General features: G+C 45.7%; 1 protein-coding gene and 1 long non-coding RNA gene across 12 annotated transcripts in view; one reads left to right on the top strand and one right to left on the bottom strand.

Annotated features, from left to right (window-relative positions):
• LCORL (ligand dependent nuclear receptor corepressor like) overlaps positions 1-20,903 on the top strand; it is a 151,221-nt gene that overhangs the window by 15,251 nt on the left and 115,067 nt on the right. The gene's annotated exons all lie outside the window — the stretch shown is intronic.
• Positions 19,557-19,989, bottom strand: LOC148112648 (uncharacterized). Its single transcript, XR_015729232.1, has 2 exons — positions 19,901-19,989; positions 19,557-19,693 (listed from the first exon to the last, which is right to left on the bottom strand). It is a non-coding gene; the product is annotated as an uncharacterized LOC148112648 (long non-coding RNA).

The raw sequence follows: 20,903 nt of genomic DNA on the forward strand, positions 1-20,903 counted from the left end.
AGTCATCTTGTCGCAAGGGCATCTCATCCACCCAGACCCGGGTTGGCTTCGCTTGACCGTCTGGCGGTTGAGCGGTTCCTCTTAACGGAGGCCAGGATTCCGCCGGAAGTCATTTCCACTATTCAGGCAGCTCGCCGCCCTTCTACGGTCCGAATTTATGAGGCCACGTGGAGGTCCTTTGTTTCTTGGTGTTCCTCAGTTCCGGTGTTGCCTACTTCAGCTTCAATTATCCACGTGTTGACCTTTCTTCAGGCTGGTCTTCGCAAAGGACTTCGGCCCAACACGTTACGACGCCAAGTTGCCGCCATTGCCTTCGTTTTGTCTTGCGGCTCAAGGGATTCCATCTCCCATCATCCTATCATCACTAGTTTCCTCCGGGGAGCTACGAATTTACAGCCCCCTACAGTACATCGTTTTCCTACATGGAACCTGAATAAGGTCCTTAAGGCTCTCATGTCTCCTCCTTTCGAGCCTCTCTGCTCTGTTTCCCTGCGCTTCCTGTCCTTGAAGGTTGCATTTTTAGTAGCAATCACTTCCTCCCGCAGGATTTCAGAACTAGCAGCCCTCTCAGTGCGGGCGGACTTATGCATCTTCCATAACGATAGGGTGGTTCTCCGGCTGGACCCATCATTTGTGCCCAAAGTAAACTCACCCTTTCACAGAGCACAGGAGCTCGTCCTCCCGGACTTTTGTCCTCGCTCTTTTCATCGGCTAGACAGATCTTGGCACATGCTGGATGTACGCCGGGCGTTAAAAATTTATATCGCCCGGACGGCGGTTCACCGAAAGACGGAGGCCCTATTTGTTCCTCTCCTGTTGAAATTCAATCCAGACTGGACTATGATCAGTTAAAATTCTTGGAAATATCTTCGTCGTCTTCACCCTGGAAATAAAATCATTTGTGATTAGTATAAAATCAATCCTGGAGAAGGATTGATGTCTATCAGAAAAAAAGGTAAAATCTTTTTCCTCCAGGTTACGTTCTCTCCAGATATCTCTCAATTCTATATCTTCCATCATATCAAAAAAAGATTTAGGTAGTTTTGCACGTGCTGAAGTCTTTGATAAGCTTTTTTTATCTTTCTGCATATCAATTACTCCATTCCAGTCACCCATTAGTATAAAAGATTTATAATCCCACTGTATAATTTTAGTATGTAAAAATTTATAAAACTTGTCTTGTTGCTGGTTAGGGGCATATATTCCGATAAGAAGCATTTTTCCAGACTGTGTCAATAACTCAATTGCAATATATCTTCCTTGATCATCTGCCTCAATTAAATTAGCTGATAGTCCTTTCCTTACATATATGACTAATCCATTTTTCTTCTCTGGCGCTGATGCCACAAAGTTTGTACCTAATCTTGAATTTATCAAATATTTTTGGTCTGTTAGTCTAATATGTGTTTCTTGTAAGCAAATAACATCGTTGTTAAATTGTTTCAAGTAGTGAAATACTTTCTTTTTTGTGGAGAGTTTAGGCCATTAACATTCCAAGATAGGAATTTAGTTGCCATCTTTAGCCTTTCGAAGCCTTGTAAGCATCAGCTGAAGCTCCTCCTCCACCTTACTCTTCGGCCTAGCTCCCCCCACTGCTTCTGTTTTTTGTACTACTTGAGATGAATCTTGAGATTGTTGCCCTTTTGGTTGTTGTTGTTGCAATTTATAAGTTGCTCGGGTCAGTCGTTGTGTTTTCGGCTCTCCGTTCTTAGGTGGTTCCAAGGTTGGGGTTAAACCCCCAAGATCCAAATCTTCTTCCATAATAATTCCTCCAGCTGCAGCTTCAGCGTAGGTTTGTATCTGTTTTCCATCTTTTCCTTGTTGTATCATCTCCATTTTCTTCCTTCCCCCCCCCCCCCGGTGAGGGTGGATATCCAGCCTGTAACACGTTTACATAAAAATCTTTTGCCTTCCAAATTGTGTTTAATCGGTATCTTTCTCCTTTATAAGTCACTATTAGACCAGTTGGAACATCCCATCTATATGCCACCTGTTGATTTCTCAGCTCATTTACCAAAAAGCCAAAGTCTTTCCTGCTCCTCAACATCTTTGGAGGAATCTTTGCATAACCATCACCTCCTGCCCAGCCACCTGAACTTTATTATTGTAAGAAGCTTGTAAAATTTCATTTCTGATCCTCCTAGTTGTGAAATAAATCACCACATCTCGTGGCAGCTGTCTTTGTTTTGCCAACCAGGAATTAACCCTGTAAATTTTGTCAATTTGGATTGCCACATCTTCTGGTTTTTCTTTAATTATCTCAGCCATAGCATCAGCACAAATGTCTTTTAAATTTTCTTTGCTGTTTTCCTTCAGGCCTCTCAGTCTCAAGGCAAACTCCATAGATCTGTATTGTAACATTACCAATTCATCATCCACTTTCTCTGTTTTAGTCATGACATCACCCATTTTGCTCTCCAGATTTAAATTGGCTTCATTAATTTCCTCAACTTTCCCATCAAGCTGGATAACAAGATTTGAGAGTCCTGATACAGCAAAGACAATATCATCTCTTATTTTATCATGCTCCTTTGCAACTGCTCTCTTGATCGAACCTATATCTTCCTCTATTTTCTTAAATTTCCCTTCAACAAGTAAAGTTAAATTGTTCATTGCTTCTCTCATTGCTGTTGCTTGATTATTCATGGCTTCTTTCATAGCTTCCTTAAAATCATTAAGTGCTGCGTCTTGACTCTGGGTCTGGCTCTATGAATCAGCTGGAAGTTGTGCTTTCTGTGTCACCACTGACACAACTGGGGAGCCTCCCCCTCCTTTAGCAACTCCTGGTTTCACTTGCTTAGAAGCCATTTTTCCCCCCCCCCCTCTTTTCTTTAAAAGCGAAAAAGTCTTTAAAGATGTTAATTTAAAGTCTCTGAGTTGCCAAACGGACGTTGACTTACCTCTGAACGTCCATTTTGAGTACGCTGCGACTCCAATCCATTGATTGGGAAGCTCTCCTCAGGTTGCTGGGGAACTGAGTGAAGACTTTCTTGGCTGGTCACGCCCCCACTGTGTCATTCCCGTCAGTCTTTCCTCACGAAGAAACAGGAACTCCAATGTCAACTAGAATCTCAACCCACACAAGAAAACAGGAAAAAAATTTAACTCCAGAACAGGAAGCCCAACCACGGGCGGGTATGGATTGGAGTCGCAGCGTACTCAAAATGGACGTTCAGAGGTAAGTCAACGTCCGTTTTCAAGTACGCTGCTCCTCCAATCCATTGATTGGGATATACCCAAGCTCATAAATTCTGGGCAGCAGGCTGACTGTTCCCTGAGCTCCGGGATTCTGCCACCTGTTGCAAAACCCTTCGGCCAAAGGATGCCTCCGCAGCCGCAAACGAATCAATTTTGTAATGTCGAATAAATGTTGAAACGGACGTCCAAGATGCCGCTCGACATATGTCAAGAACTGAGGCCTGAGTCGCCCAGGCCGCAGAAGCCGCCGCACTGCGGGTGGAATGTGCATAAATGCTCCCCGGAGCGGTCCTGCCCGAGCTCGTATATGCCGTCGAGATGCAGGCTTTGATCCAACGACCTACAGTGGATGGTGTTACTTCCCATAGTGGATGGGTGGAATGAAACGAGCAAGGCCTCAGTTCGACGAAAGGACGCAGTTCTTCTGACGTATCTGCGGAGGGCCCGTCGTACATCCAGAGTATGCCAGTTTTCTCCCTAGGGTTCCGAGGGTCCGGACAAAAATTCGGCAGAATGAGCTCCTGGGCCCGGTGAAACCAGGAGTTCACCTTAGGTGAGAAGGAAGGGTCCAACCTCAGCACTACTCTATCCGGGAAAAACTGGCAAAGATCGCTTCTAACTGATAAGGCGGTCAGTTCGGAAATCCTCCTCGCTGAAGTTATCGCAATTAGAAATGTCAGTTTGAAGGTTAAGAACTTCAGCGGAATAGAAGCCAGCGGCTCAAAGGGAGGCGATGTGAGTGCTTGTAGGGCTAGGGGTAAGTCCCAAGTTGGGAAACGATGGACTACCGGCGGTGAAATATTGGAGGCACCATGCAAAAAACTTCTGATACGAGGGTTCTGTGTCAAGGAACAATGAGGTTCACACACTAGCACAGTTGCAAGTGCCGCCACCTGGCGTCTCAGAGTGGCAGGCTTTAACCCTTTATTCAACCCATCCACGAGGAAGTCCAACACTTCAGTGATGTCGGCCGAAGTCGGATCCACATGGTGTCTCGAGCACCAGATCGAGAAGGCCTTCCAAGAAGCTTGGTATATACGAGACGTTGAAGGTCGTCTGGCAGATTGGATAATTTCAATGGCCGGGTCAGAAAGTCGGTCCTTCTTCAGCAGCCGCCTCTCAAGTGCCAGACGGTCAATCAGAGCCACTGAGGCTCTGGATGGGCGATGACCCCCTGGCGGAGAGAGACGACATGCTGAGGTATTGTCCATGGAGGTGACACTGAAAGGTTCAACAGGTCCGCGTACCACGGCCTGCGCGGCCAACAAGGAGCTACCAACAAGATTTCCGCCTGTTCCGACAACAGTTTCCGGATTACCTGTGATATCAAGGGAAGCGGAGGGAACGCGTACAGAAGCCCGTCTGACCACTGGCACCTCAACGCGTTGCAACCCTCCGCCCCCTGGCACTGATAACGGGTGAAATATCTTGGTAGTTGTGCGTTGCTGGGAGTGGCGAACAAATCTACGAGCGGCCTTCCAAAACGTTGAACTATGTCCTGAAAAATGTCCGGATGGAGTTGCCACTCGGCCGGGTCGATACGTTCCCGGCTGAGCCAGTCCGCTTGCACGTTGGAAATTCTGGAAATATGATCTGCTCTTAGAGATGCAGTGTGACGCTCTGCCCAGGTCAAGAGCAATTCCGACTCTATCATGAGACTTCGGGATCGAGTGCCTCCCTCTCGGTTTATGTGGGCTTTGGTTGTCATGTTGTCCGTCCGGATCAACACGTGACGGCCCTCCAAGATGGGACGGAAATGCCGGAGAGCAAGGCGAACCGCTCTCAACTCCAGCCAATTGATGCTGTTCGCCTTCTCCGACGGTGACCAACGACCTTGGACTACATGCTCCAGCAGGTGAGCCCCCCAGCCCTCCAGACTGGCATCTGATGTTAGGATCAGTCGGTCGACTTCGAGGAAGATACATCCCTTGAGAAGAGCGGGAGAGGTCCACCACATCAGAGATGACCGAAGTTGAGGTGGAATCCGAACCGACGACTGGGAATTGCTGCGATTGGTTTTCTGAAATGGGAGAAGGAACCACTGCAACGGTCTCGTATGCCTGCGTCCCCAGGGAACGATCTTGAAGCAGGACACCATTTTCCCTAAGACCTGGGACAGACGAAGAAGTGGAACCTTCCGGCTGGTCGAAATTTGAGAGACCGATGATTTGATGTCCTTGATGCAATCCGGCGACAGAAATACTTGGCCTTTGGATGTATCTATCATCACCCCCAGATGGAGAATCCGTGTCATTGGAACCAGATGACTTTTCTTGTGGTTTATTGTGAAGCCGTGACTCTGAAAAACTCTTAGCACTGTCTCTATGTCGCTCGACGCTTGACGCGGAGAAGATGATAGGACAAGGATGTCGTCTAGGTAACATAGAAGACGAATAGGTAGAGCTCTCAGGGACGCGGCTACTACCGAGACAAGTTTTGTAAAGGTTCTGGGGGCGGAAGAGAGCCCAAAGGGCATCGCACAGTATTGAAAATGGCGAGAGTTGTATTCGAATCGTAGGAACCTGCGATGCGCTTGATGGATCGGAACGTGCAAATAGGCCTCCCGCAAATCCACCGACTGTAGCAGATCGTTCGGCCGGATAGCTGCCAGAATTGACGAAAGGGACTGCATCTTGAACCTGCGATACAGAATGTACTCGTTCAAGTGCTTTAGGTTCAAGACAGCCCTGTGTCCTCCCGAAGCCTTGGGGACCAGGAACAAGATGGAATAGAACCCCTTCGTCCTTTGGGCCTCGGGCACCGGTTCTATGGCCTTGATGTTTAAGAGGTGGGCAATCTCCGCCTCCATCAGTTGTCTTTGCAGTAAGACAGGAGACACCGGGCAGCGACGAAAGCGGCTGGGCGGGATCCCGACGAACTCGAGACAAAGGCCATGACGAATGGTGCGCCGGATCCACTCCTCGGTCGTCGAAACTTGCCATTGGTGATGAAACAGCTGGAGGCGACCACCAATGGCATCTGGATGTTGCGAGTCATTTGCCACGTTTGGTGGGACGGGGGCCGCCACCCCTGAAGGGACGCTTGGATGATGATTGTGAGCATTGTCTGTCTCGAAAGGACTGGCGCTCCTGGAAACGGTCACCGCCGTGACCAAATTGTCGTTGCGCATAGGAGCCCCCTGATCCAGCATAGGATCGAAATGTTTGCCGGCTAGCGTAAGGCGCAAACCTGCGTTCTGGCCTGCGAAAGGAAGAAGGAAGAATTTTACGTTTTTCCTTATCTTCCACCAAAAGGGGGTCTAAGGCGGCGCCAAACAAGGCTGGAGCTTTAAAGGTTGACGACGCTAGCTTCCACTTTGACTTCGAATCGGCTTTCCAATTGCAAAGCCAAAACATATGCCTATTAGACACTGTCGAAGCAAGAGTGCGGGCTGCGAATTTTGCGGCGTTTAAAGATGCATCAGCCGAGTATTCCGTAGCAGCGACTTGTTAATATCCTGATGTATGCGCTTCTCAGCAGTGGGAAGGCGCTCCTGTAGCTGTTTGAGCCAAATCAATGTTGCTCTATTGAAAAAAGATGTTCCCGTTGCAGCTTTAATCGCCCAAGCGGCTGCCTGATGGGCTTTGCGAAATCCCATTTCAGTTCTCCTTTCATCAGCCTTTAAACCGTCCATAGCGTCCGCTGATACCACTGAGGACGAAGAAAGGCTGGCCACTGGCGCGTCTACCGTTGGTAATGCTAGTAAGTCGTCCAACTCCGTCGCCGCGCAATAAAGTCGCTTGTCCAGGTTGCTAGGAGCTGTCAAGGAACCTGGCTGACCGAAGGCACCCTGGATGACATCCGCAAAAAGTGGCGGGCAAGGAATGGCGTCTTTCTCCTGCTTAGCCACCTGAAACAAAGCATCATGAGTAGATGAAGATGTAGTAGCCGTGTCAGAGGGAGGAGCAGTCAACAGACCAAATTGAGTGGTCACTTTAGCTTTGTGTAAAAGCGATTTGAAAATAGAAGGACGAAACAGTCCCGTAAACGATGGCTTCTCCGGCGGAAGACCTTCGTCCTCGGAGAATTCCATGTCCTCCGGACACTCCTCCTCCTGGTCAGACTCCTCTGAAGAGACACATTCGATTTGGGATAAGCTCTTCGCTTTAGGAAGAGGGTTCAGTGGTTTCGATGAACTGGAAGCTGTTTGAAGAATGCCCATGCCTTGTTGCAATCCGGCCGCTAAGATCTTGGCCAATGCGTCAGACAACATAGACTGTAAGTCCATTTGGCCAGTGTGTTCCCCAGGTCTCAGTCCAGCCGCTGTAGTAGACGGACCTGGTCTGAAACGATCCGGTTGGGCCGTCTGATCCAACAAGGATATGTTGGGCAAAGAGATAGAAACCCCACGCACAGTTTCCAAATTGGAAGAAGCAGAAGGGTGATGGCCCGTGGCCCCAGAGACCTCCGAACAAACTGAAGAGGCACTGGAATGGTCTCGATAACAATCTGACCCCGTTGAAGCCGCGGGGCCGGCAGACTGATCCCTGGCTTTTTTCGCTCTGGCAAATTGTTTTTCAAGTGCCTTGTGACGTTGTAACTGAGATCTGTGCCGACTGTCGAGTTTTGCGGCCTGAGATACTTGGGATGATGCAATATGTTTAGTCTTAGAGCGCTTCTTCCCCCCTTTTTTCTGGTTTGTCTCGGGGTGGAGCCACATCCTGTTCTCCATCGGATGATAACTCCAAGTCTGCCATTATGAAACACCAGCTGCAGGAATTGTGCCTAACAGAGGTGGCCAGGGAAACAATAAATTGCCTTCAAGGGATCTCAGGGCCAGCTAGTAGATATACTACTTAGTAGAAATTGTCCTCAAGCCCTGCGTCCCGGCAACTTCCAGGTCTTATCAGTCTGGCCTTACAAGGTCAGATCAGTCTGTCCCCCAAAACGCCGTTACTCACGCCCAATTGAAGCCTCAAAATGGTGGTCGCGAAAGCACTCCCAAAATGGCGACCGCTGTGAATGGGGCCTGATCCTGGGCTTCCTGTCGAGAAGAAGCTGGGCGCCGACTCCTATAGTTGCTGGAGGCTTCGGTCCCGTAGGCTTGCTTCTGAAAGCGCCTGGGAGAACTTGAGGCTGGTGGCGCTGAACTGGCTCGGCCGTGCTGGTTGGCGGCGAATCAAAATGGCGGCTGGCAGCTCGATCGGCGATAACAGGCAATTAACGGCTTGGGGGAAGCCTGGACTTTAGAGCCTGTCAGAGGCATAGACAGATGCTCCGGAGCCGCCCAGAATTTTCGGAGCTGAGGCGCTCGTGGTTGTCCCAGCTCGCCAGGAGGCCAACGAAGCGCCGGCGGCTAAGGGTAATCGCGGATCCGCCCAGCTGGGTCGGATCCGGATAGCTGCTTTGAAGATGTTGAAAGGGGGAGGAACGGAACGCCCTGGCGCCCCAGGCGCGTTATCGCTCCCCCAGCAGCCTCACAATCCCACGCTGCAGCTCCACTGACACAGATAAGGGACGAAAAAAATAACAAACTAAAATAAAAACAATTAAGGTACCAGCCAAGGATGATTAGTAATCTAACAAGAGCTAGGCGAAAAAACACACGTTCCCTCAGTCACTGAGTGAGAAAGAGTGACGGGAATGACACAGTGGGGGCGTGACCAGCCAAGAAAGTCTTCACTCAGTTCCCCAGCAACCTGAGGAGAGCTTCCCAATCAATAGATTGGAGGAGCAGCGTACTTGAAAACAAAATAGTTTTTTTCCCCTTGTTCTCTTCCCTCCGCACTCTCCGTTCCCAGCAATTAATAGGCAGCTAATCCACTCTCCGCAAAGTTCTCAAGCACTTTCGTTTCAGGCTTTCACTTTCAAAGCCCTGACAAAGACACCATCTTCCGCCTTCAGCTCAGGATTCAGATCGAAACAAAGTAACTTTGGAGTTAAGCTCTGTATCTTTAAGGCTTGTTCTCTTGTTTTCCGCTCTGCCTGTGCTTGGGATCAGTCAAACTCACATTTTAAAAGCAGGATCGGATCGCGGCTTCTCGCCCTCCTTTTGCAGGGACGTCCTGGCTCCAGAGCTTCTTGGCAGGCTGCCTGAGGAGCTCACACCCTCCAAGCCTTTGGAAGTGATCCAGAAGACTTTCGGGGGGCTCTACTCTCACCCACCTGCTCTCCTCTCCTTCTTTTTCCGAAGGAGAGTTTTTTCAGCCGTTTGACAGCTGATTTGCACTGTCAAAACGGCTTTTACGGAGACACAGGGCTGGTGGTCATAAATGACCATCCACGGAACCTGCGGTGCCAACAGGAAGTCCCAAGTTGGTTGGGGTTTTTTGTGTTCTTTCATTTAGTGAGCTTATAAAACGTAATAAAATTAAAGTAATGGTGCAAAAAATTGACTGGTCGCCCAGAAAGCGATATAAAGTAGTAGTATTAAGTGAACAAGGCTACAGTTATAAAGAAATTAGAAGAAAAATTGGTGGAAACTTAACCAAAGATGGCATTGTTAAGTTTTTGAAGAGGTATAAGGAGAGTCAGTCACTACAAAACCACACTGGTAAAGGCAGGAAAAGGTGCACAACAGCAAGTGATGATAGAAGAATTAAGAGACTGTGCCTACGTGACAGAAGAAAATCATCTGGGTATATACAAGATGAAATGGCGCAATGCAATGTGAAGTTAAGTGCAAGGACTGTTCTACGCAGACTGTAGAAATTTGGCCTAAAATCTAGAATTCCACGAAAAGCCACTTTTATCTCTCAAACAAAAGTTGAAAAGCATTACATTCTGGATTAAATTATCTTTCCATTGATATATATAATTTTATGGTACTACTCAAAAAAAAAGTGGTGTTATTAGCCATCAAACCTCAAAAATACACTTTTCCCAAAATGTTTCCACAATTTAGGCCACTACTGTACAATAATAATAAACCTTAGTTCACAGTTAAACTCAAGCAGTTACATCATGCCAAAGAGGAAGCCTACAGGAATGGAGATAGAATGGAGACAGTTGTAAATTAGGCCAGGAATGTATTAACAAGGGAGATCAAGACAGCAAGGAGAAGCTACTCTGACAGTCTGAGGAACTAATTCTCAGCAAATGAACCAGAAAATGTGGGGAAAAGTCTGAAGAATCTCATTGGCTGCAGCCGATCTCCCTTCTTTACTGAAGAGAATTGGCAACTGGCAGATGATCTGAATGTGTTCTACTGTACATCTGAGAAGATCAGTGTCAACTATCACTACCCTCACCATCTCAGATACACCAACAATAGCCAAATCTCCTACATCCCTCTGGGTCCTCCACCTCTGGTGATCCTACAAAAAGATGTGTGAGGTCTATTTCATACACAAAAGATTGGAAAAGCAGCAGGCCCAGAATAACTTCTTCCTTGAAAGTCTGTGCTAATCAGCTGGCTCCCATCTTCACCCACATCTTTAACATATTACTGGAGATGTGTTATGTTCCTTCTTCCAGTGCCCAGAAAACCCTCCATCAAAGGGCTTAATGACTACAAACTGGTTGCTCTGAGATCTGTAATTATGAAAACCTTTGAAAGGTTAGTGCTGACCCACCTGAAAATCATCACGGATAGGCTGCTAGATCCCTTGCAATTTGCCTATCGTGCAAATAGTTTGGCAGATGATGCTGTTAATATGGCACTGCACTACATGTAGCAACATTTTGAATCCACAGGGAGCTATGCCCAGGTCCTTTTTGTAGACTTCAGCTTGGCATTCAATAACATCATTCCAGAAATCTTTCTGTCTAAAGTTTAGACTCTAAACTGATTCAGCTAACTGCCTGACCACACTTGTAGGTGGATTATAAGCTTTCTAACAGATAGAAAGCAGCAGGTGGAGCTAGGTAAAATCACATTGAATTCAATTAGCTATTCAATTAGCACAAGTGCCCCGCAGGGCTGTGTGCTTTCTTCATTACTCCTCTCTATACCAATGACTGCATATCGAAGGAGCCCTCTATTAAAGTACATAGGTTTTCAGATGATACAACAGTCAGTCTCATTTGAGACAAGTGATGAATCTGCATATAGATGGGAGGTTGAACAGTTGGTTCTGTGGGTTAGCCAGAATAATCCAGAGTTGAACACTTAAAATTATAGAGATGAGAGTGGATTTTAGGAGGAGTCTTCCTATTCTATTGCCTTTTACTATATTCAACAATACAGTATCAACAGTAGGGTCCTTAAGTTTTTGGATTTTATAATCTCCCAGGATTTGAAATGGACACCAAACATTAGAGTCATCATTAAAAAGGCACAACAAAGAATTTTCTTCCTGCATCAACTCATAAAATTCAGATTGCCCCAGGAGCTGTTGATACAGTTTTACAGAGGAATTATTGAGTGTGTTGTTTGTACTTCTGTAACTGACTGGTTTGGTACATCAATTAAAACAGGACAGGTACAGACTTCAACAGATATTTAGGACCGCAAACAAACAAACAAACCAATTGTTGTTGGTTTTATGTACTATGTACTACATGGGTCAGAAAGAGCTGAGAAAATATCTACAGACCCCTCACATCCTGGACATAAACTGCTTCAACTCTTCCCTTCGGGACACTGCTACAGGGCATTGCATGCCAAAATAACTAGTCATAGAGACTGTTTTCCCTCATGCCATCACTCTGCTGAACACCTAATTTCCATAATACTGTCTTATTTCTATTTACCCATGTAGTAGGCTGTATTACTGTTATTTTTTCTAAAAAAAAGTTTTTTATTATAATGTAAAATACAAAAGAAAACAGTAGGAAAGATGGAGAGGGAAAAGGGAAGGAAAAAGGGAAAAAAGCAAAGGCGTTGATTTCCAACTCCATTTGGTGTAGTAGAATAAGATAATGACATCAAACCTCAACTTTTTACTTCTACATAATATATAAACCAGCCATTTCTATAACAAACCTATCGGTAAAACTCAAAACCCAAAGTTTCATTTTTCCCCACTTCAAGCACAAAGTGCAGAAGCAATTTCCAAGTAGAAACAAAAGTATTTTTTCTTCAATCAAGGTAGTCAGTTTAGCCATCTCTGCTAACTCCATCAACTTTTGCAGTCATTCATCCATTTAAATCTTTCAATTGTAAATATGTAAACCAAGGGCAGACACGTCTTTCTGATTCTAACTCCTCTTTAGACTTAAGGATAGGATCACCGAAATTAAAAAAATATTATTTGATCATAAATAAGTCCACCAGTCTGAAGTCCACCAGTCTGACTTCACCAATTTTTCTTTTCTTAAAAAAGACCTTAAAAAAGGTCTTCATCACTTTTCGGAAGGCCAGGAGGTAACTGGTTCTAGAGAGCTGGGGCAGCCACAGAGAAGGCCCTCCCCCGCGAGCCCGCCAGCCGGCATTGTTTAACTGACGGAACCCAGAGGAGACCAACTCTGTGGGATCTTACCGGTCGCTGGGAGCTATGCGGCAGAAGGCGGTCTCGAAGGCAGTCAGGTGCTTTATGCATCTGCACACTCCCAGGACTTCGGGGTTACCTGCCGGAGCAGTCAATTACAAACAGGGGTCCTCCTCTCGCCACGGGTCCTCCCGTGCCTCGACCACCTTCACTCCTACTGCGGTGGGGCTCCACCCGGAGGAAGGCCAAAGGCCTGAATTATCACAGGAAATGTGTGACATAATTGCACAATCTATCTCACGGGGTTTTTTTTTTTTTTAATTTGATTTATATGCCGCCCTTCTCCGAAGACTCAGGGCGGCTTACAATGTGCTCAGCAATAGCCTTCATCCTTTTGTATATTTATACAAAGTCAGCTTATTGCCCCCACAACTAGGTATTGATGCAGCCCTTACCCAGAGGGGCATTCTGGCCCCATTACCATTGGTTGAACCCAGTCAATGGATCCATCACAATGGATCCATCACTATGAGTCATCTCAACAGGGAAGGTAGTCGGGTCTCAATCTCCTTTACCCTCACCTCATAGCAATTTATCGCTCATGAGTGAGGAAGACATGGCGGATTTTAATCTTTCTGAAGACAAAGGTGTTCTGCTTGATAAACCTACCACTACTGGGCTTTTCCGCCATGATCTATTTAAAACCCTATTGTTCAAGGCAAACACAACAGTCAACATGGAGGTGCTTTTTGGGCAGTCGGAGGGCTGTACGTATCCTAAAGATCCCACTTGTCTCCCTTTCATTGAGCCGGTGACAGAGAAGGACGTCATTCCATCGCCCAAACTCTTTGTTTGTGTCATCCAGTGGAATCAACCTGGAACCATTCCAGCCCCTAGTGGGATGGATAAGAAAATGTACACGGTGGAACAAGAACTTGAGGAGTTACTAAAGCTGCCAACCGTTGATGTGCCTCTGGCCAATCTGGCTACCTCCAACATCCTGCAAATTCAGCTGAAGGCTTGAAAACCGAGGACAGGAGGGCGGAAATAGCTGCGTGCAAGACTCACCAAGCAGCTGCCTGGGCAATTTGATATGCCACAGTGGCATCCTTTACTACAACATCTTTGATCTGGCTTCGCCAAATGCAGTCTCGTGCATCCCTCAAGGACACTTGATTGAATCAGAATATAAATAAACTGATTGCAGCAGCCGACGCTGATGCTACCCTCAACACAGCAAAGTTTGCCTCGCGGGCTCTAGCGTCAAACGTCATATCCAGATGTCTGTTATTGGCAAGCAGACATGAAAACAAAATGGCAGCTAGCCTCTGCTCCTTTTAAAGGAGGCAATCAATCTCTTCGGGGAGGCCCTAGATACCATACTACTGGAAGGAAGGACAAGAGGAAGGCCCTTCCTCACATCTAGAGGAGGGTGGAGAGGAGGTCCTCCTTTCCCTATCGCAGACAGTCCTTTCGAGTGCCAGACCCCAGGTCCCAGTCCCCTCAGGGGTCTATTCTCAGGGCGCAGATAGATCAGTGGACAGACAGTCCTTCTGGGATCATACCAGACAACCACAGGCCAGGCGTCCCTTTCGGAGCGCTGGCTATAGGCCTTCCCATCAGACCAAGTGACTGTCCCACTGTGAGTCCCATTGGCGGTTGTCTTGGGAGGTTTGCCAGCCATTGGCGGAACACGACCATCGACTCCTGGGCACTGCAAACAGTAACTCTGGGACTCACTCTAGAGTTCTGTTCTGAGACCCCACGGCGGTTTATCCAATGCTCGGTGTCAAGGGATGCCACCAAGAGATCTCTGATGGAAACCGAAATTCGGCATTTACTGTCCATTCAGGCCATAGAATTGGTCCCACCTCAACATCAGGGTTTCGATTTCTATTCAATCCTCTTCTGGGTTCAAAAGAAGTTGGGAGGAAGCAGGGCCATACTGGATCTGAAGAAACTGAATGTGTACATAAAGTACAGGTGCTTCAAAATGCAATCTCTGTATTCCATCCTTGGAGGTATCAGACAGGGAGATCTCCTAACATCTATAGATTTCAAGGAAGCCTACCTCTATGTTCCAATCAGACATCTCACTGATGCTTCCTCAGATTCTGCTATGCGGTAGCCCACTTACAATACAGGGCCCTGCTCTTCAGGCTTTCATCAGCCTCAAGGACCTTCACCAAGCTGTTGGACCTGGTGGCAGCTCATCTGCGGGTCAAACCCGTCAGAATTCAATGTTACCTGGATGACATATTGATCCAGTCGTCATTACCCCCAACAAGCGAGACAGAATCTCCAAATTACTATACAAACCCTACAGGAACACGGATTTTCTGTGAACCTGGAGAAGAGCCACATGACCCCTTCCACCAATCCCATCCACTTAGGAGCAAGGATCGACACCCTGACTTGTCAGATATTTCTTTCCACAGAACGCCTGACCAGCAGCCATTCTAAAATCAAACAAATCAAATCCCTCCAATGAGTGCCATTGGCGGTCCTCTTTCAGTTATTGGGGAAGATGATCTGCTTATCAATCGTACCTTGGGCGAGGCTACATTCCCGGCCCCTTCAGTGGCTCCTATTGCCGAGTCAAAAAGCAGCCCTCAGCAACACCAACACACTGCTCAGGGTTCCCCAGAAGGTGATCAGATCCTTAGAGTGGTGGACGTCAGCAGCCACGGAGAAGGGCTGCCTCTTCAAGGAGCCATCACATCTGATCCTGACCATGGATGCCAGCCTCTTTGGCTGGGGCGCCTATCTGCAATCCCGCATAACCCAGGGCTGCTGTACTTCAGAGGACTCTTAAATGACATCAACTGGCTGGAATTGAGGGCAGAGCACCTGGCACTCCGACACTTCCAACAACCGTTGTCGGGCCACCATGTCCTACTATTGATGGACAGTGTTACAACCAAGGTGCACGTGAACCTTCAGGGGGGCACACGCTCCAGGTCACTGATGCACGAAGCAGTGGATCTGAGTTTGTGGCAGATAAACATCTGCTATTCCTGCAAGCAGAACACAGCTCCAGGACCTCCAACACCCAGATGGACTGGCTAAGCAGGGCCACCAGGCCAAATGGCAACGACAGCCAGAACTATTTCGCCAACTGTCAACCAAAGTCGGACAACCACACATAGACCTCTTTGCCAGCCCAAAGAATGCACAACTACCGAGGTTCTACAGCCAGTGCTGTCACCAGGTGCCGAAGGGATGAACACCCTACGCTGTCTGTGGCCACAGGGCCTGTTATATGCCTTCCCTCCGACCCCTCTAATACCTCAGGTCATCAGGAAAATCCTGATGGAGGGTGCGGAGGTCCTGCTCGTGGCCCCTCATTGGCCCAGACTAGTCTGGTTTGTGGACCTAGTGAATCTTTCCATATCTCCACCTTGGAGAATTCCTTCAGACAGGATCTCCCTTTGCCAGGGGGCCATTAGACACCCAGAGCCCCAGTAGCTCCAATTGGCCATCTGGCACTTGAAAGGGAGATCCTAAAGAAGGACCATTTTTCTAAAAGAGTCATTTCTACCATCCAGGCTTCTCGTCATCCATTGACGAACCACATTTATGACGCTACATGGTCCTCTTTCTGTCACTGGTGCACCAAGAAAAGAATAGTTCCTATGTCAGCGTCGGTACCCCGTATCCTCGACTTCCTTCAGGAGGGCCTGGATAAAGGACTAGCCACAGACACTCTCTGCAGACAGGTAGCTGCATTACCTGTTTGACTATCCTGTTCTGTGACAGCACATTGACCCTCTCCCAACATCCGAGGGTCAGCAGCTTCTTTAAAGGAGCATCCAATTTACAGCCACCAACAGTCCACAGATACCCCTCTTGGGATCTCTCACTGGTATTGCAGGTACTGACTTCACCTCCGTTCAAGCCATTAGGGTCCACCAGTCTAAAGCTACTCACCTTCAAGGTTGCCTTTCTTGTCGCAATTACATCTGCTCAATGAGTTTCTGAACTGGCAGCCCTTTCTGTATGTAAAGACTTGTGCATCTTTTATCCAGATAGAGTCATTCTTCGACTGGATCTGACAGTCATGCCGAAAATCAACACATGGTTTCACAGGGCACAGGAGGTCATTATTCCAGATTTTTGTCCGAATCCCAGACATCCCAGGGAACCTCGGTGGTACTCCATAGATGTACGCAGAGCCCAGTGTAAATATATCAGAACGGCTTCTTTCAGAAAAACTGAATTGCTTTTTGTCTCATTCCAGCCCAGATCCATGGGCTCAAAGGTGACTCCATCTACCATAAGTTGCTGGCTCAAAGTGTGCATAGCGTTGGCCTAAGAACATCAGACCAGGTTGCGACCTGGATACATTACGGCACACTCAACTAGGAGCGGTGCCACTATGGCGGCTGGGGGGCACAAGCCTCTATTCTAGAAATTTGCAGGGCAGCTACCTGGACTTCACCATCTCCCTTCATCAAGAACTACAAAATTGATAAGTTTGTCTCGGCTGAGGCAGCGTTTGGCAGGAGGATTCTACAGCAGGTTCTTTCACTTGAAGGGACCCTGGACCCGCTAGTTTCCCGCCCTGGGAGATAATTAGCTTGGGTATATCCCATTGCTTGGACTCTTTAAGCAGCGCATAGGAGAATGAACATTGGACTTACCTGATCGTTCTATGTGTGCTGCGTGAGAGTCCAACCCCACCCTGGTTCCGTCAGGGTCCAGGGTATCAGAGTGGATGAAATTCTTTTTTAGGTTACGCCTCTCCAGACTATCTCATCGTTAAAGAAACTGGAGCCTAGTCAGGAAGAGGAGGCGTGGCCAAACAAACAAATTTAACTCAGTCTCTGGCCAATCAGACGAGGTAATTACCCATTGCTTGGACTCTCACACAGCGCACATAGAACGAATGTTCAGGTAAGTCCAACATTCATTTCATCCATAATCACGTAGTTTCGATGGCCAGGTCACAATATTTTTTTCCAGTTCTTTGTCTTCGAATTGTTTTGTTGATTTAATCTTCAATTCGATTCACAGTCTGGGACTGTAAAAACTTAATGGTTCAAGTCCTAACCAACGTCCTAAGAGCTGTTAAGGTAGCATCTGAGTGTATAGGCAGTTCCAAGTAGGGTGGTTTTTTGTGAAGTCAGGATTTTGTAAAGTTAGGATTCACCTCCTTCAGCAAAGGCGCTTTCACTGTTTTTATGTTGTCATTTAAGCCATGTTTTTCCTCTTCCACAGTTCATTTCACCCGTAAGAGTCCTCTGCCACCTTGAGATCTTGGCAAGTACAATCGATCAATATAGTTTTTTGAATGCAGAGCATGGTGCATTGTCATTAGTTTTCTTGTCTTTCAGTCAAGTTATCAAATTCTAACAGAGTCCAATCAATTGTTCCAGCTGACTATTGTATTACACGCATTGTCCAGGTGTTAATTGCCTTTATGATAATTCCTCCACTCAGCTTTGATCTCCAGATTTTCTGGACTCAGTTTTTTTTTTTGTATTTTGTTAAAGTAGTTTTCTTGACTTGGTTGTGCAACAGGTTAGAACAGGGGTGTCAAACTCAAGGCCCAGGGACGAGATGTGACCTGTGGGGTGCTTAAATCTGGCCCATAGGGCCAGCCCTGGAAATATTTATACTCTAATAAAAATTTAATTTAAAAAAAAAAAGAAAAACAAGCTTTCCTGCTTTATCGTGTCCCAAACGATTTCTCAATTTAGAATGAATGAGTCCAAAGGAAGAGAATATTCTTTCAGCGCCTGCAGAAGAAGCTACTACTGTTAAAAGTGAAATCATTACTTGAACCGTCTCTAAATCCAAGTGCTTAAGTGACTTCCACCAGTTCATTGGTGTGACTTTCTTTAAAATATCTTCAGCAAACATATATTTCTTGAATGGTTCCCCCTTAGCTTTGAATTTTATTATAGTTGGCATTATAGATGGATGATTGCTGGATACCCATGTCATAGCTAACTCCTCTTCCTCAGCTATTAAGTTTTGACCCTGATACTGGATATTGATAATATTTACCAAAAAATGAGCTGGAGACAGTACTTGTCCCATTTGTTTTTTTAATGCTTGTAATTTAATTCTGTCCATGTGTAGTTCTGTTTTTAAGTGTTCACTCAGTTCCTTCCAAATTTCAACAACATCAGCAATAAAACAGCTATTTTTCTGTATTTTGTTAAAAGCTTCAGAGATGGGTTTCAGGATGCTCAGCATATGTTCAACATTTCTCTTAAGCCCAATGTGGAGGATTTTGGCCGTGACAGTGCCATCTATTTTATCTCTATTTTCTTCACAAACTGTCATCAGAATAGGCCAGTTCTTGATATACTGCTCAAAACAATCCACCACAGAGTTCCATCTAACATTTTGTGGGAGCGTTAGCTTGGTTCCACCCATCCTTTTCAGAGCTGCTGCAGCAAAATGATTGTTACGGAAGTATTTAGCAATTTCAACAACATTAGTCTTTATTTCTGGAACACTTAAGTCTTTGGCTAAGAGGTGCAGCAAATGAGCACTGCAACCATATGTTATTAGCTTTGTATTCCCTTCCTGCTGTTCTAAATTTCTTCTTATCTTGGATACATTTGCAGCATTGTCTGTGACCAAACTGCGTACTAGACATTTGAATTTTTGTTCACGTTATAGCTTTTACTGCCACTTCTTGGTAAGTATTCTGCTGTGTGTGCATTTCCTGACATATCAATTGTTTGTGCAAGGAAGACTTTCCCTTCTTCTGTTGTTATACAAGCACATACAATACTTAGGTTAACGATTCTACCCTCCAGAGCTGTTGCACATTGCTCCATTTCTCTGTCATACACTTTATCCAGCAGTTTCCCTGCAACATCTGCTCTTCTGGGTGGACTGTATCCTGGTCTCAGTGACTGAACCATATTAATGAAATGTGGGTTCTCAGTCAGACGGAAAGAAGAGTTCATTGCATAAACAAACGGGGCAATTTTTTCATCAATTAACTCTTTTTCTAATCTGCTAGTTTTTATCACAAACTTATTTATGGTGGTTCCAGGAGGGAAGGGTTTTTTTCTTTCTTTTAGGTGATAGTGATATGTGGCTGTGGGTGTCTGATGATGATGATGCTAATGAAGCACTATCCTGGATGGATAACTCTGAAACTGTAGAACAGGAGGATGGTGATCTTGAAGGTGGATAGTTTCCAGAATCCATGAATTCCCCTAAACAAAAAAGTCAATGCTGTTATTTTATTGTTTATATAATTTCTGCTTATTGTACACAGCACTGCCCCAAAGGAATATTTGCTTTTCTTCATAACTGTACCAAATGACAGTAACATGCAGTAATAATAAGAAATATAATTTTGCTCAAACATGACAGTTCAAGGCAGTCTTTAGAAATATGATTCAATAAAAATGTTTACCAACCTGAAGATCCTGCCTGTTCAAATGTGTTTCTTTGGTCATCTTCATCACAGCACTTCTCATGATGTTGCCTCATTCGGGCCACCAGGCCTTGCATTTCTTTGTTGCAGTGTTTGCAGTTTGCATGCATGCCTGTCTTACCGATAGGTAAAGGAACTTCATTAAAATATTGTCAAACTGGGTCTCTTTTACAGCCTGCTGCCATTATAGGTTTTTTCCTCCAAGGAAAGAATGTGATAAACCTTAGGTCATACACACAAAAAGATCCAAAGACTTGTCTGTCTGTGGCTGTGCAGTATTGTGCTCAGAAAGTTTCACTTTCATTTTGTACTGCTTGTCTGCTTGCCCCTTCCTCCTCACACTTAGTTTCACTTTCTTCTTGTGCAGATCTATTCCACTCCAAACAATCAGAAAAATATTGTTTCTATTCTATTCACTGAACTTCTTGAAACTTAGCACTGAAGGGGTTGATTCTGTATTCATAGGTTTGTAGAACAATAGGATTAAGGTCTTTTTCTCAACTCTGTTCATGTTATAACATTTTTGCTGTGAAGAAGAGGCATGTGATCTTTGCTGAGTCAAATTCAGTTTTGAGAACTGCAAAAGTAAACCAAGCATCTATGATAATATCTTGTAGGCAGAGAAACTGCCCAATAATCTTACAAAAACCTCTGGAAGAGCATGACATTGTGAATGGATTAATGGAATTTATTTACCAAAAAAATTTAAACATATACAGCCTTATTCTACATAATTAAAAAACTAATCTTTATTTCATGATGGAATAACCTTTGAATGGTAATATATTTTCCTCAAAAAGCATTTTATTTAAAAAAATCCGATTTAAATCAAAAAAATCATTGATTTTTATCCACCCTGATTTGTGGTAGCACCATGTCCACTTTCAAGGGTCTTATAGAAATGATGCTAATTCACTCAAAATTGGGAATTTTGTTGAAACTGCATTATTCATTTATCATAACGCTTTATTTTCTGTGTAATAGGC

The sequence above is a fragment of the Pantherophis guttatus genome, chromosome 8 (genome assembly GCF_059756535.1).
Source record: "Pantherophis guttatus breed Tessera chromosome 8, ASM5975653v1, whole genome shotgun sequence".
In the NCBI taxonomy this organism is placed as follows: domain Eukaryota; kingdom Metazoa; phylum Chordata; class Lepidosauria; order Squamata; family Colubridae; genus Pantherophis; species Pantherophis guttatus.